This window comes from Pleurodeles waltl, chromosome 11 (assembly GCF_031143425.1).
Source record: "Pleurodeles waltl isolate 20211129_DDA chromosome 11, aPleWal1.hap1.20221129, whole genome shotgun sequence".
In the NCBI taxonomy this organism is placed as follows: domain Eukaryota; kingdom Metazoa; phylum Chordata; class Amphibia; order Caudata; family Salamandridae; genus Pleurodeles; species Pleurodeles waltl.
Genome location: NC_090450.1, coordinates 461499446 through 461513583, shown reverse-complemented (window position 1 = coordinate 461513583; position 14138 = coordinate 461499446). Strand labels below are relative to the sequence as shown.

The 14138-nt window shown below is 40.3% G+C and overlaps 1 protein-coding gene across 3 annotated transcripts in view; it reads left to right on the top strand.

Moving 5' to 3' along the window:
* Window positions 1-14138, top strand: part of UNC5D (unc-5 netrin receptor D) — a 1240412-nt gene that overhangs the window by 120365 nt on the left and 1105909 nt on the right. The window lies entirely within an intron of this gene.

The following is a 14138-nucleotide window of genomic DNA, read 5'->3' as shown; positions in this document are numbered from 1 at the left end:
TGCTCCCCTTTAACAGATGCCTACAAAGTATGAAATAATTAACATAATTTATCTGTTACTGTCAGGCAACACAGTCCCCTCTCTGCTTCCAGCAGAGAGACGGAGTGGGGCACAGAGAAAGTTGGGTGGGGGTGGGTTGGGGGTGCAGTTCAAGCCATAGCTAATTTTATATATGTAGTCTTGTAAACTTCTGTGTGTATATATGTGTGTATATATATATATATATATATATATATATATATATGTGTGTGTGTGTGTGTGTGTGTATATATGTGTGTATATATATAAATATATATATATATATATACATATATATTTATATATATTATAAAATAGGCACACGCATGTATAGGCACACATTCACAAAGCTACGCAAAATACGGGACAGGCCAGAAATAAAAGTGAGAGTATAATAATTTTAAATAAATGTCCTGGTTTTTGGGACAAAGGTTAGATCATTAAATAAATGTCCCGGTTTTTGGGACAAAGGTCAGATCATCTAGGGAAGCATAACTTAAAGGTATGCTCTCCTTTAACAGATGCCTACAAAGTATGAAATAATTAAAGTAGTTTATCTGTTACTGTCAGGTAACACAGTCCCTTCTCTTCTTCCAATAGAGAGATGGAGTGGGGCACAGAGAAGGTGGGGTGGGTTCGGGTGCAGGTCAAGCCACGGAGCTAATTTTATATATGTAGTCTTGTAAACCTGTGTGTGTATATATATGTGTGTATATATATATGTGTGTGTGTGTGTTGCGTGTGTGTGTGTATGTATATATATATATATATATATATATATATATATATATATATATAAAATAAACACATGCATGTATAGGCACACATTCACAAAGCTACGCAACAAACGGGACAGGCCAGAAATAAAAGTGAGAGTAAATTATTTAGTCCTTCTTTTATGTCTGACCTTTTCCGGTTTTTGCTCCTCAAGATATGGTCACACTAATATACTCTCCTATTTATACTCCATCTTCACAGTATTTCTGTAACTGATAATTAGACCACAATGATTTGCAATATCAATAGTTTGCCCACCACATTCTGGTGGTATGCTCCCTTTGGGCACTATTTTCTGCTAGAGGACGGGCTAGAATCTACAGAGAGCAAGCAGGGTTTATTTACTTCCTCTGCTGCAGCGGCCTTTATGCGCCCTTAGTCGAGGAATAGAAAGCTAAGGCGGTGCCTAGAGTACCAAGAGGCAGGCAAGGCTAGCAGCTGCTTCCGCCACTGACTCCTTCGCTGACACCCGTGGACGCCCGTATGAAGTTTCTGCTGCGCTTGGATCCCGCTGCCACGGCTCACGAATCCATCCTCGCGGCATATGTGCAAACGAGTTTGAAATGAGCCTGATGCACACCGGGAGACCTGCCGTTGTGTGCGATGCGTTTAAATAGACCTTGACAAATGCAGCCGGGAGCCTGCACAGATTCCCACACTCAGCACTCTGCTCCATATGTAAATGACAGCACTTCGAAAAATTGCCTAGTTTCTATTTATGTGCCTTTTAACGCGACCCCCCTCTCCCGTATCACGTGGGCGTAAAAGCTGCAAAGTGGAGCTGAAGTTTGTGAGGTGACACGTTTTTTTTTTCTTGCACGCGTTGAAAAGCTGTTTCTCAAAGCACCTTCCTAGCTGGAGGAGCAGTCCGCCGCGGTGCAGAGAGCTCGGAGAGATGCGGTGGCCAGGGGAAGAAGTGAACACAATCTCGACTCCTTACCTCCAAACAGCTGTGTCTTGTCACTGACGGTTGCAGGTTCAGGCGTGGGCCGAATATAGGCCCAGGCACCAAATTAAAAGTGGCCCACATTTATGAACTGGTCAGTAGGCACAGTGTCCCACATTTGTAAATCGAACAGCTCTAGACTTCACAACACATAACGCCTGGGTCGTCTCTGAGGAGTCTTGAACCATATCTAGTAGTGCTTGTAGTGAGCAGTTTGTGTGATAATATTGGAGAAATGCTGCACTCAAATTCGCTATGATCCTTTCCTATCAAAAAGATAGAGGCATTGACACATCTCTGAACGTCTACGCAGAAAGTGCCATTGGTCCATCCCGGATGCATGCGAGATACCAGCCTCCACGGGCTGCACTCCCTACTGCCGCCTAGATCTGAATACGAATCCTTACTGCTAAGCAGAGGCCTTTGAACAAACTCAAGAACTGCACCGACTGCTAAAAGTTCTGCTCGGCACGGAAACAGCTGTAGCTCACGACACTCGGGCTCAAGTCACAACTGTTTGTTAGCATATGTATTCGTTATGCTGCCGGCTGGTGTCTGGAGCTTGGCTTTTCATAAAAGAAAGGTGAACCCTTTACCAATGTCTCTGCAAGTATCCCTAATGGGACTGACTGCGCAACAGCTCCGCGAGGTACATGTGATTGATTCTGTACAAGCCCAATGGTATGTAGGCGGTGTATTGGACAAACAACTGACTCTATCTTAGTGCAACCAGCCTTAAGTAACTTAAGTGTAGCTTTATCTACTCATCCATGCCTGTCTGTCAAAGATGTATCTGAGTTGTAACTGGCTCCGCACCAGCCCTTCTGGCCTTTCAGGAGTGTTTCTGACCTGAATGACATTGCAGGAGTACTACTAGTTTTCAGATGTGGACCTGGAATGTCACTGAAATCACCCCAACTAGTCACATGTGCACTTGGTTTGTGACTCTGCTTCGAGCCTACTCCCCTGTCAGAAGTGCCCTTCACATGTGATTGACTATACAGAAGTGACTGACTGCCCCAGCCTACTGACTTTCAGAAGCAGTTATGTATCTGGGATTGCCCCATTCTGCTGGACGTCAGCCTTCCATCATTTCCTGATCTTTAAGTACTCTTGAGAATGGTACATTTAAGAGCAAATTTACCACAAAACTTTATGATTTTATCTGGTCGAAAAAAAGCAGATTTGATTCCTACAACTTTTCTCAATTAAGCAAGTAGAAAAAAAGATGTATAAAATAAAGCAAAGTGGATAGTCATCCCTCGGTGAACACATCTGCACCTATGAAATGTCCTTATACCTTAATTTAATGGCAGCATGCCCTACTTGATTAACGACAGTTGCAATCTCTGATGAATGTGATGAATGATACAATAGCTGACCTCAGTGCCCCAACTCTGCATTTATGAGTAGAGTTATGAGTACTGTAGAACTCCCTATCAGTTCTACTGTTTGTAGACCTTAAACACCGGGGTCCAAAATCTTGCCTATAGTTATTGGCTATTTGAACTGTAAGATGACAGTGGCAAGATTTTAGCAGAAGATCTCTTGTGACATTCGTTAAAATGTGTGGAAAGTTACATTGTCAAAATGAGCTTAAAATAAAAACTAAGCTGTATGAAAACATAAGTAATATCAGGAACAGATCTGACAAGCCACTTTCAAGAAATGATTCTTCAAGTAAGGTAATTGCGATTTCAGATGATTTAACCTATCCAACTAAGGATGGACTAGGATCTAACGGTGAAGCATACAGAGAAACATGTATGGGTTTAAGACACCACCTAGCCTGGCCTCCAAAGACCTCCGTAATCAAGCTGAAACAACTTTCTTCCCTTCCCATGAATACCTATTCATCACAGTGTTTAATGACTGATGGTTACAATTAAATATGTCCTTTGACTACAACATTTGCTATGGTAGATCTCTGAATGTATATTGCTGATCTAAGGAAAAAGTTCACATCCTCAACATATTTAATTGTCAACTGCATTTAACAAGGTTGTTTCCACCAAAGATAGGGTCCCACTGTTTTCTCCTCAGTCATTATGTTGATTTTACTCAATAGTGTCAACGTGGCAACTCTCATTTCAGAACACCGTTATGCATTGACGTCATTTAGGGCGATCCCTGGCCTCAGAGGTAGCATAATGAGTGCCTGGAAAACAGAGGCTGCTCGTCCTCATGGATGTTGGTGAGGACTAACTTCCCTGGTTTTCTGTCATTTATTTACTAGCAAAATAGTGAATAATACTATTCACTAGTTGTCTAATAAAAATGGAGCGCAATTAACTGGGACATGACCCTATCTGGCAGCTAAGGTAAGTAAAAAATACTTTTGAATGTATGTTGTATGCATGCTTGCGGGTGAGAGTGTGTTTATGTGAAATATAGTGTTGAGAGAGTGTGTGAATATGTGTATATGTGTAAGCATGTGTGTGTATGTGAGTCAGAATAAAAGTCAAATGGTATGGCGTGTGATGTCACTACCACTTGCATTTTGGTGAAATGACGCCCATGCCGTTATGGTCACATAGGTTACACGTACATGAAATCTAATTTCCCTTTCTGAATCATAATGGTCACCCACGCCGTGTTCGAAGTTTTGGAATTTGGAATTTGGCACATATTCAGCTGTTGGACAGCAGCCAGATGTTCCATTGGTTCACTAAACAATTTTCATGAATAATCATGGGCTTTTTCACCACCCTGCATACAAGATGTGAGAAAAGCACGTGTTAAATGTCACTGAGAAGGACTTTCTTTAAAACCTAGGGTATTAGAAGGTAGATAGTTATAGGTCTGGATTTGCGTTGTTCGTTTGAGAGACAGTCTTGGGAACAATATTAAATTCAGATTGCTTTTGTACTTCCATCTTTTTGATACATTATTTTTATTGTTGCATTGAGAAATAACTGAATACAATAAATTAATTCCTTAGACTTCAGATGAATTTACTGCATCCAAGAGGTACATTAATTTAGTCGTTTTGTCTTCCTAAATGTAACATTGTTTAGGCATTTGTTTATTAACCAGTGTTGGGCATAAGTGGTCCAGCACTTGTTATATGGTGTACACAGCTACATTAGCATTTCCAAGGGTTTACTCTATGCACTCAACTTTGCATCGTTAGAAATGGATTATATGTTTGCTTTCAGTTTTCATTGACTGATAAAGAGATAACATTGATGTGTTCTACGTGGATGCATAATGGGCATGGTTTCAGATAATAGTGAATGTTGGGAATATCATTTGTTTTATGGCCTTTAAAACAGTGTTTAGTTATTGTATCATTGTTTGCAAGGTGGTCCCCAGCTGTTAGGCTCCTTGATGAAGGTAGAACCACAAAACAGGACTATGCATGAATACCTCTTGGGGCTTTTAATCTTTTGGATAATGAATTTATAATGGAATTTCAATACAACTTGGATAAATTTTGCACTGATCGTTTTCCAAAGTATTTCTCCAAGAATTGATAAGCCTTGGGGCACAAGAAGCTGTGCAGTGGATGACACACATCCAGATGGATTGAGTGTTTTGTTGTTACATAATTGGCCAGAGGCTGCAGGACTCAATACCTTCTAGCACGCAAAGAGTATGCTAGATATTTGCTTACTATGCAAGATCTTGGTGCAGCCACACAGAGTTTGTATATTTGGCATTTGTTATAATGAACAACTAAACTGCATCAGTTATATTATTCACAGATAGGGTTTTGGTGATGTCCCATTCTTCATAACAGGGTGGCCAGGAAGACAGTGGATATGAAAGCAGTTTTTTGGATTCTTCAATAAACTGGGCCAGCAATGTTTAGGCGCGGGACATATGCGGCAACTATGATGTGGCTACTATTTTGAATTCCTTTATAGAGATACTTTAAAGGGATAGCTGCTTATGTGCTCAACATAAAGTAAAAGGATAGATATCAAAACAAATCTGTATGGTTTCAAGTTTGTGTTTTGACCCCACTCTATTGCTCGTCCTTCAGGTTTGCAGGTACTTGGTAGTTATCCAGAAGCGATTTAACAACTGATCTAAATGTAAAATCCTTTCCTTTGAATACTTGTGAAATGAGAATTAATGATTTCCTAGAATGAGTTATATTGGTGTGATAAAATGAGTTGGTATTGCGTATTATTTTGTAAAGTGGCTAATACACTTCTTATGACTTGAAATGAAATATTGAGCATGTGGTCAATAATGACCCACAAGAGTAGGTGAACGCAAGCGACATTAATCTCTGATAATGGTAAGAACTGAGAGGATCCTCTGTAAAGACAGAGAGGTCATCAATTTGCTTTGTCTGTGAAAACACAGACTCTGCAATGGGTGACATTCTGAGGCTGCCTGCTGTTAGCAAATCAATTTTGAATCTTGTATTATTGTTGGGATCAAAGGTATGTTATGCCATGTGAGCCTAGCAATCACTCTGATTGTTCCATGAAATATTTATGTCATGGAAGACTAATCATCAGAGTCACATATATATGTCTATAACTTAACAAGACATATGGTAATATGGTATGGGATTTGTTAGGCTTGGTCCTCACTATAGGGTCATCCCCAACGTTTTTGCCTTAATCCTCCGGTTTTCTGAACTCAATTTTGTTGGCCTTTAAGACTCTGCGCGCCTTACCACTGCTAACCAGTGCTAAAGTGCTGATGCTCTCATCTTTAAAGATAGTGAAATTGGTTTACACCCCATTGGCCCAGTTAATTTACTTATAAGTCCCTAGTAAAGTGGTATTACAGTTGCCCAGGACCAGCAAATTAAATGCTACTAGTGGGCCTGCAGCACTGTTTGTGACACCTCCTTAAATGACCTTTTAAAAGATGTCCCAGACCTGCCATTGCAGCCTGTGTGTGCAGTTTTAAACTGCTATTTAGACCTGGAAACAAAACCTTTTGCAAGGCCTACATTTTTCTTTTTTATATATAAATAAAACCTGTTGGGTTGGAGTTTGTTGTGCCGCTGTATGGGAGGTTTGTGAAGGGAACTAAACATACAGACATTTGAAACACGCTAGAGTCTCGAGAGCACAAACACGAGGCACTGCGGCGTGAGGTGCACAGCAATGCAAGAACGTTATCGGAAGGACTGGGAGAAAAAAAGAAACGTGTCAGCCGTATAATTTGAACATTTTTATACTAATTTTTTAATCCAGTGTTTGCTTTAATAAAAGATTACGTTTTTGTAATAAGATACTGTGTCGGGTTGGAGTTTGCTGTGTTGCTGTATGGGAAGTCTGTGAAGGGTACTAAACATATATATATATATATATATCACCCTATGGTAGGCCTAAACATCCCATAGGCACGGGTTTTCACTATTGCAAGGCCTTACACTGGGTTACCTTGTTACAATTTACAAGTAATAAAGCTTTTAATTCAGAGTAAGTAGGAATATCGAGTTTGGTGTCTATTTATTTCTAATTCAAACCCCTCTTTGATGGTAACACCAAATTTTAAGTCACAGTTCTGAAAATGCCACATTTAGAAAGTTGGCATTTTCTTGTCCTACTGTGTGAGAAACAAACAATAGATGTCCTTATGGTAGAAGTTTCCTGAAAATGTACTAAAATGTGTAATAGAAAAGTTAATGCAATGCAGCACCAACGTATTCTTTATACCTACGTATACACAGGCTGGACCAGCAAGCTGAGACTGTTCACAGAGAGCACTGGGATGAGTGTAGTCAGGCACCTTGGTAAATCCACACTGGGCCTCTGTGTTATGTTCTGTTTTTTACTGTGGGATCTCTGCAGCAGAGCATTCTGCTGACGACAAAAAATACAGGGCTCAGTTCATAATCTCAGTCTTCTTTGATTTAGTATCTGGATAAAGACCACAGGCTTTATAGGTAGTCCAACGCTCCTTTGAACCAAACTTCAGTACCAGGACGACTGATCCACCTCTTTGCTTTAGTGACTTCGCACCCTTTCTTCATGGTTGCTGTGATTACTCGGGTGCCAGGCAGGGGCTTTGATCCTACATCCACTGGGTGGCTAAGAACAGCAGCAGGGTAGTGTCAGGGAAATGGACCATCCTTTCCTGGAAAAAAGGCAAACAAATGAGCTTCCCAGACAAGGTAATCGGTCTTCTGTTTGTCTTGGTAGTAGAGTCTGGATACGCTCTTTCCCAAAGGATTGTTCTATGGCGAGTGAACCCAGAATGGCAATCCTTGGGAGCTATTCTGTAACTCCTATTTGTGCAAACCACATTTTAAAAGTGCAACAATTACAGAATTTATCTTATCTGACTTAAGACTCCCATTTTGCACGTTGTAATGCTCCAACACTCCAAGAGAGTGACTTTCACCTAGGCTGACTGTCTCAGGCTGCTTCCTATGAAGCCCAGAATGAACAGTGCCTCTGCTTGTTGGGGAGATCCTGCCTCCCATCTTTAAAGTAGCAGTCAAAAGGAAAGGGACCTCTAGCTGGGCTTGTAGCCAGTATGGATGTACGAGTTCAGGGCTTCCGCAGACTCTTCAGCTAAAATCATGGTACTTTCTTGGTCATGGAAAAGTGTTAAATTCCCCTGTATTTCCATGTATTTCAATGTATTGTAATTGGATTGTTATAGCACTTGCTACCTCTGATGAGGCATCAAAGCTCTGAAGTCAAATGTAGGTCTTCTGATATTTAGACATCCAAGACAAATTGAGGTGTGTTTCGTATTAGAACTTACCTAATCAAAATTATACTTTCATCCTTGGTGAAAAATAAATTAGAATTAAGATTTTGACAAAGGTTAAAATTGGCAGGTTTTTAAAACATACATAGCAGTCAGTTAGTAGCCAAAATGGGCCTATCGCTGGCGGAGTTTAAGGTGCTTGCATTTAATCACTCTGGTATTGTGCATCATAAGGCTGCCAAAACAGTGTCCACACGTGCTGCTAGCAGGCAAAGCACAGTATGGATGAATGACATACTTCCTCTAAGCTTTAAGTATCACAATTCTAGATCGCGCTGTAATTTCACATGCCAGTAACACAGTGAAAGATGGCTTTTATTAACTCTATATGCCATGTACAGGCCTGGAGGCCTGGTTATCTTTGTGGTCAGAACATAGGTGAAAGATCGTGCCCATTTCTATAAGGCTGTGCTTAGAACAAGTAAGCACTCCACCTCCAGTTCACAGAATATTCAATTCATACCTTATTTCAGATCAAATAATATATGACAATAGAAGAAACTGGTCAAACTTTTGGATCACACATCCTATGTATATGAAGTGGCGGGGTGGCAATAACATAATAATAAAAAAGAAGACTTACTTTATTTACTTATCACAATGTCCTCCTCACTCCAGTGTCTTCTGTCTTTGAAGCTCCGGACCCAGGAAACTGCACTAACTAATCCTGGTGATGCTCTCATGCTGTTAAGCAGCATGAGAGAAATGTCAGGATTGAAGGAGCGGCCTCTTTCAGTGCTCTGGAGACCTGTGCCTTCTCTAACCCAGCTGTCTAAAGACAGCTGGCTTGAAGAAGTTTAAAGTGTGCATGACAGGCTGGCTGTCCCAAGACAGCCTACCAAAGGGACATGCACACTTTTGCTTGAACTTGCATCCTCCTTCTATTAGCTTCCTATTTCCCAATCCTTAAGAGTTATGTTATGCCATTCTGTCCTGCCTTAGGTACATGCTTTGCCCAGATATATTTACTTCCTTTTTTGGCACCAATTAGTAGTTGTGGGATGTGTGAGGCTTCTACTCCAGGAGGCCTCATGTTGCATATGTATTTTCTTATTTACACTTCGACCCTGCTGCATACATCATTCATCTCCAGTTGCAGCAACATTCCTCTTTTCTGTTTTTTTTTTTCTGATAGTGGAGTGTGCAGTCCTTGACGGCCCTTGCAGTTAAATGACTTCAAAAGTACCATCTGCTTCAATAACAAGCAGGACTAGTGGATTCACACTGAACCTTGCCTCGTTCCCCCTTAAAAGAACAAAGTTGTGTATCAGGAGGCAGGGGCTCTGAGCTCAGCCACAATGATCTACTTCTGCTAACAAATGCCTAAATCATAATTCAGCTGGAGAGGATATATTGAGGATGGAGAATTGAGGGTCACAGGTACTCAGAGATATTAATCTGCTTGTACATGTGAGGGTAAGAGGAGAACATAGTACTTCTCCGGTATTCCCCTGTGAGACTTAACCATCGGGCAACCAAAATAATTTCCAATAGGCCCAGGTTTCAGGAGGCCTATTCGTGAGAGAAAGTGTTACAAATTGAAAAAGTGCATTGATTATGGGAGTTGAATCCCTTGATGATAGAATCTAGGTGGTAGAATAATAGGTATATAACCATAGAAAATGTTTCGCTATTAGACTAACTTGAGAGGACTGGAAAAATAAGGTAAAGCTATTCTCTTTATTTCCAAACATATTTTTTTCACAAATTGCAGAGCTCACAGATTGGCAGAAGTGCCAGCACACCCGCCATCTTTTGCCGGTATATTGCATACCTGATGGTAAGCTATTTGTTGCATCCTTGTCTGTGAAACTGCAGTTCTGGTGCCACCAGTTCAATGTCTGATGGTGGGCAAATTGTGGCGCACGTTTGGGCCTTCAGCAGACACCAAATTAGAAAAAACTATTTTTGCGTATTGCACAGAGAAATGCCTAGGTGATAATGACCTTTGTTCTAAACCAGATATGGTGAATTTAAACCCATGAGCTAGAAGTGAAGAACTCTGCATATGATAACACACCTGTAGAGCAGCTCAGCTGCCCACTTCATATTTATATCTAAGAGGATATCTAGCAGTCATGGTGCTTCAGGGATTGTGCTCCACGGAACCTGAAACAAATCTAAATGCACCTGATCTCTTTGTTGCTTCTCATCCCTCTGATGTGAGGACATTAGAGCTTTGTTCAGCTGTTCAATCGGATGTTCTGCTGTTCAGTCCTGAGGCTTGCCTGCGGATCACAGATTTATGAAAATGTCTACTCTTTTTCTGTTACAGGCACAGGATCAATGGCGCTCAAACATATCACTTAACAAGCGAACAGGGGCCAATTGTACCTTCCTGCAGGGATTTTAGCATAAATAATTGGACATAAAAAGACATATGAGTTATCCTTTAAAGAGGTGTGCAGATGCTGACTAAATGCAGAGTGTTCTTTCCCCTCTCTTAAAAGCGCTTGCTTCCAAAATGAGAAGTGTGAACTGTCCCATTAGCATCTGTGGAAGAGGATGCTGGTAAGGCTCTTAACCTTTCAGATGCACCTGCCTGAAGAGCGACAAATGCATCCCGGCTTACGGGCAAAGGTGGGACGTGGAACAGGTTTAGCACCTCGGTGGGGGAGGATGATGGGGCCTATATGATCTTATTTTACATCCCCGGGGATGATTTCCAAGGATGCTCAACTTTTTCTGTCACGGTATACAATTTACGCTGCACAACGCTCATTCAGTGTATTCCCTCGGTGCAATCTTTCCTCCTCCTCCTCCCACCCACCCCAACACATGCCAACCATGGGTACGTTTGAGTGGCAGATTGACATTAAACGTCTGAAGATAATATTCACTGGATAAAGATGGGATTACCTCACACCGCTCAGTGGCGGGGTAGACCTCCAGCCACACAGTATATTCTTCCTCCTGAATGGGAGAATTAATTTCCATGAGTCATATATTTCTATGTTTGATTTGAGTAAGTGCTCCTCTCAGATCAGTGCTGGATTATCAAATAGGCAAAATGGGCCCCACTCCTTTTAGTGGCCCTGATAAACGAAAATTATAATCAAACTTTCTTGTTTCCAAAAGATCGAAAAAATTAATCAACTCAAGGAAACGAAATTTTTACATTAAAGACTCTATAGAGAAAATACTATATTATGTATTACTGTATTATGAAAATAAAATACCTATTAACAGCTAAAGTACATAAACCACAGACATCAGATTCACATAACAGCTTGTCTCTTAAAAACTCATCTTCTGTCAGATGTCAATTTGTAAAAACATTCGGGGCAAACTACATACCTGGAATGTTTAGTTTTGTGTAATAAAATTGGTTTATTAAAATTGTTGGGTGGTAAAGTTAAAAAAGTATTAGGAGATAATTTGCGAGCGGTGGGGGGTGCGAATTTCGACTATCTAGGCGCCTACACAGGGTTTAAAGCGGCACAGTCTCCGATCCTCCCTCGCCAAGGTTTTAATATTAAAACCCCGGCTTCGCTCTAACCTTCTGTTTAGCGGTTTTTGTCTACCATTTACTATCCCTGGAAACTAACGAAAATGGTGGAAATTGAGTTGTGCTGTATTTTTGCACTCGTTTACATTTTCTGATACATGGTTCCTTTGGAGGAAACTATTCTGGCTGAAATAGCTATACATTTGCTGTTGTGATAAGAGTCATCTGCTCTGCTAGACTCCTTTTTAAAACATGAACAGATTCGGTCTGGCATTGGAACCAGTGAACGTTACTGCCTACTAGGTCTTTTCTAACACCGGCTTTGTTGCAGAAAGCTTCCGAAAATAAGGAAGGAAAATTGAACTTGCCCCAATTTTGGCATTTAAGTTATGTTATGCAGTAAATAGCTGACATCTGTCAATATTTAAAAGTTCTTATGTAACAGACTGCAGGCCGCAAATGAAAATTATAAAGAAGGTTGTACACGAGAAGGTCTTGGGATGGAGAAGGCTGATTCAGAAGAGGCTGACTAAAAGTAGTGCTTTTTCCAGATTGTTCTGCAGAAGTTGCATGTTTAGTTTATCTGCTTTCATACATTTAAAATGCATGTTTAAAAAAATATGACTTTATTGATTTTACCCAAAAACAAACAGTATATGTATCTTACTAAGGCAAGACTGAAGGCACTACTCCTTTTCAATGCTCAGTCCATAATACAAAGGAACCAAATCTACCTGAAAAGAAATAGGTTGACGGTAGGAAACTCGAGCATTTACACAGTTATCGAGTCAGCTGCTTGCATAGAAGTTCCTTTTTTATTAAATGCATAGTGGCCTTCAATTCAGGAACACAATGCTTAGTTCAACAGGTGCTGTAAGGCCATACTAATTCCAAATGTGTGATATACAAATGAAATACATTTGCAGCATGGTACAATGTAGTACAACACAACACACAACTAAATGCATAACAGAGCATATAACAACAATATGTAATGTAACATAGCAAAGCGTAGTCCTACCAGTGTCTAAGGATTGGCTTGGATTGACTTTTCACAATGTCATTCTTCTAAGATCTCTAAGTAGGATTGTTGTGTTATTTTTGTCATGTAGACTTGAGTGGGATAGCCTCATTAATCTCAGGGTGCCAGTCAAGGGTTCTGTGTCCTATTAGGTGGGCAGGGCATTTTGGTCACAAGTGAGTCCATACATATAATCCACCATTGGAAATCATATATTAGTATTGGCTAAATTGTGGTTTAAACTCTTCTTGATCCACTGTGATGAGGAGCTTGTTTTATTTGCCCCATTAGTAAACTTTCTCTCATAGTGAAGCACGGGCCTGATTGGGGATTGTTTCCATCTTGCAGTCATAAATGGTTTCTTGCGAACAAACAAATTAGAATTGCCATGGCAACCTGAGATTTATGCCAGGAAACCTGCTGCCTGATATCCATAACTTGAGCTTTTGCTTGCTGCTGGATGCGTTGCTACTTTAGCCAGACGTGAAGTCACAGAAGACAAACCTATCAGTAAGCTTATAAACACTAAAGACCATGAACTTGTGCAGGCCAAAGAAGAACCGAGATTCCTGAAAATGGCAACACACTACCAATCAGGATAAGACTAGCTGTATTTATTGCTATTAAATCTATAAATGGACAAAACAATAAACTGCTTTTAGACTATTTTTCGAGTTTTTACAGGGAGTGCAGAATTATTAGGCAAGTTGTATTTTTGAGGATTAATTTTATTATTGAACAACAACCATGTTCTCAATGAACCCAAAAAACTCATTAATATCAAAACTGAATATTTTTGGAAGTAGTTTTTAGTTTGTTTTTAGTTTTAGCTATGTTAGGGGGATATCTGTGTGTGCAGGTGACTATCACTGTGCATAATTATTAGGCAACTTAACAAAAAAAAATATATACCCATTTCAATTATTTTTCATTACCAGTGAAACCAATATAACATCTCAACATTCACAAATATACATTTCTGACATTCAAAAACAAAACAAAAACAAATCAGTGACCAATATAGCCACCTTTCTTTGCAAGGACACTCAAAAGCCTGCCATCCATGGATTCTGTCAGTGTTTTGATCTGTTCACCATCAACATTGCGTGCAGCAGCAACCACAGCCTCCCAGACACTGTTCAGAGAGGTGTACTGTTTTCCCTCCTTGTAAATCTCACATTTGATGATGGACCACAGGTTCTCAATGGGGTTCAGATCAGGTGAACAAGGAGGCC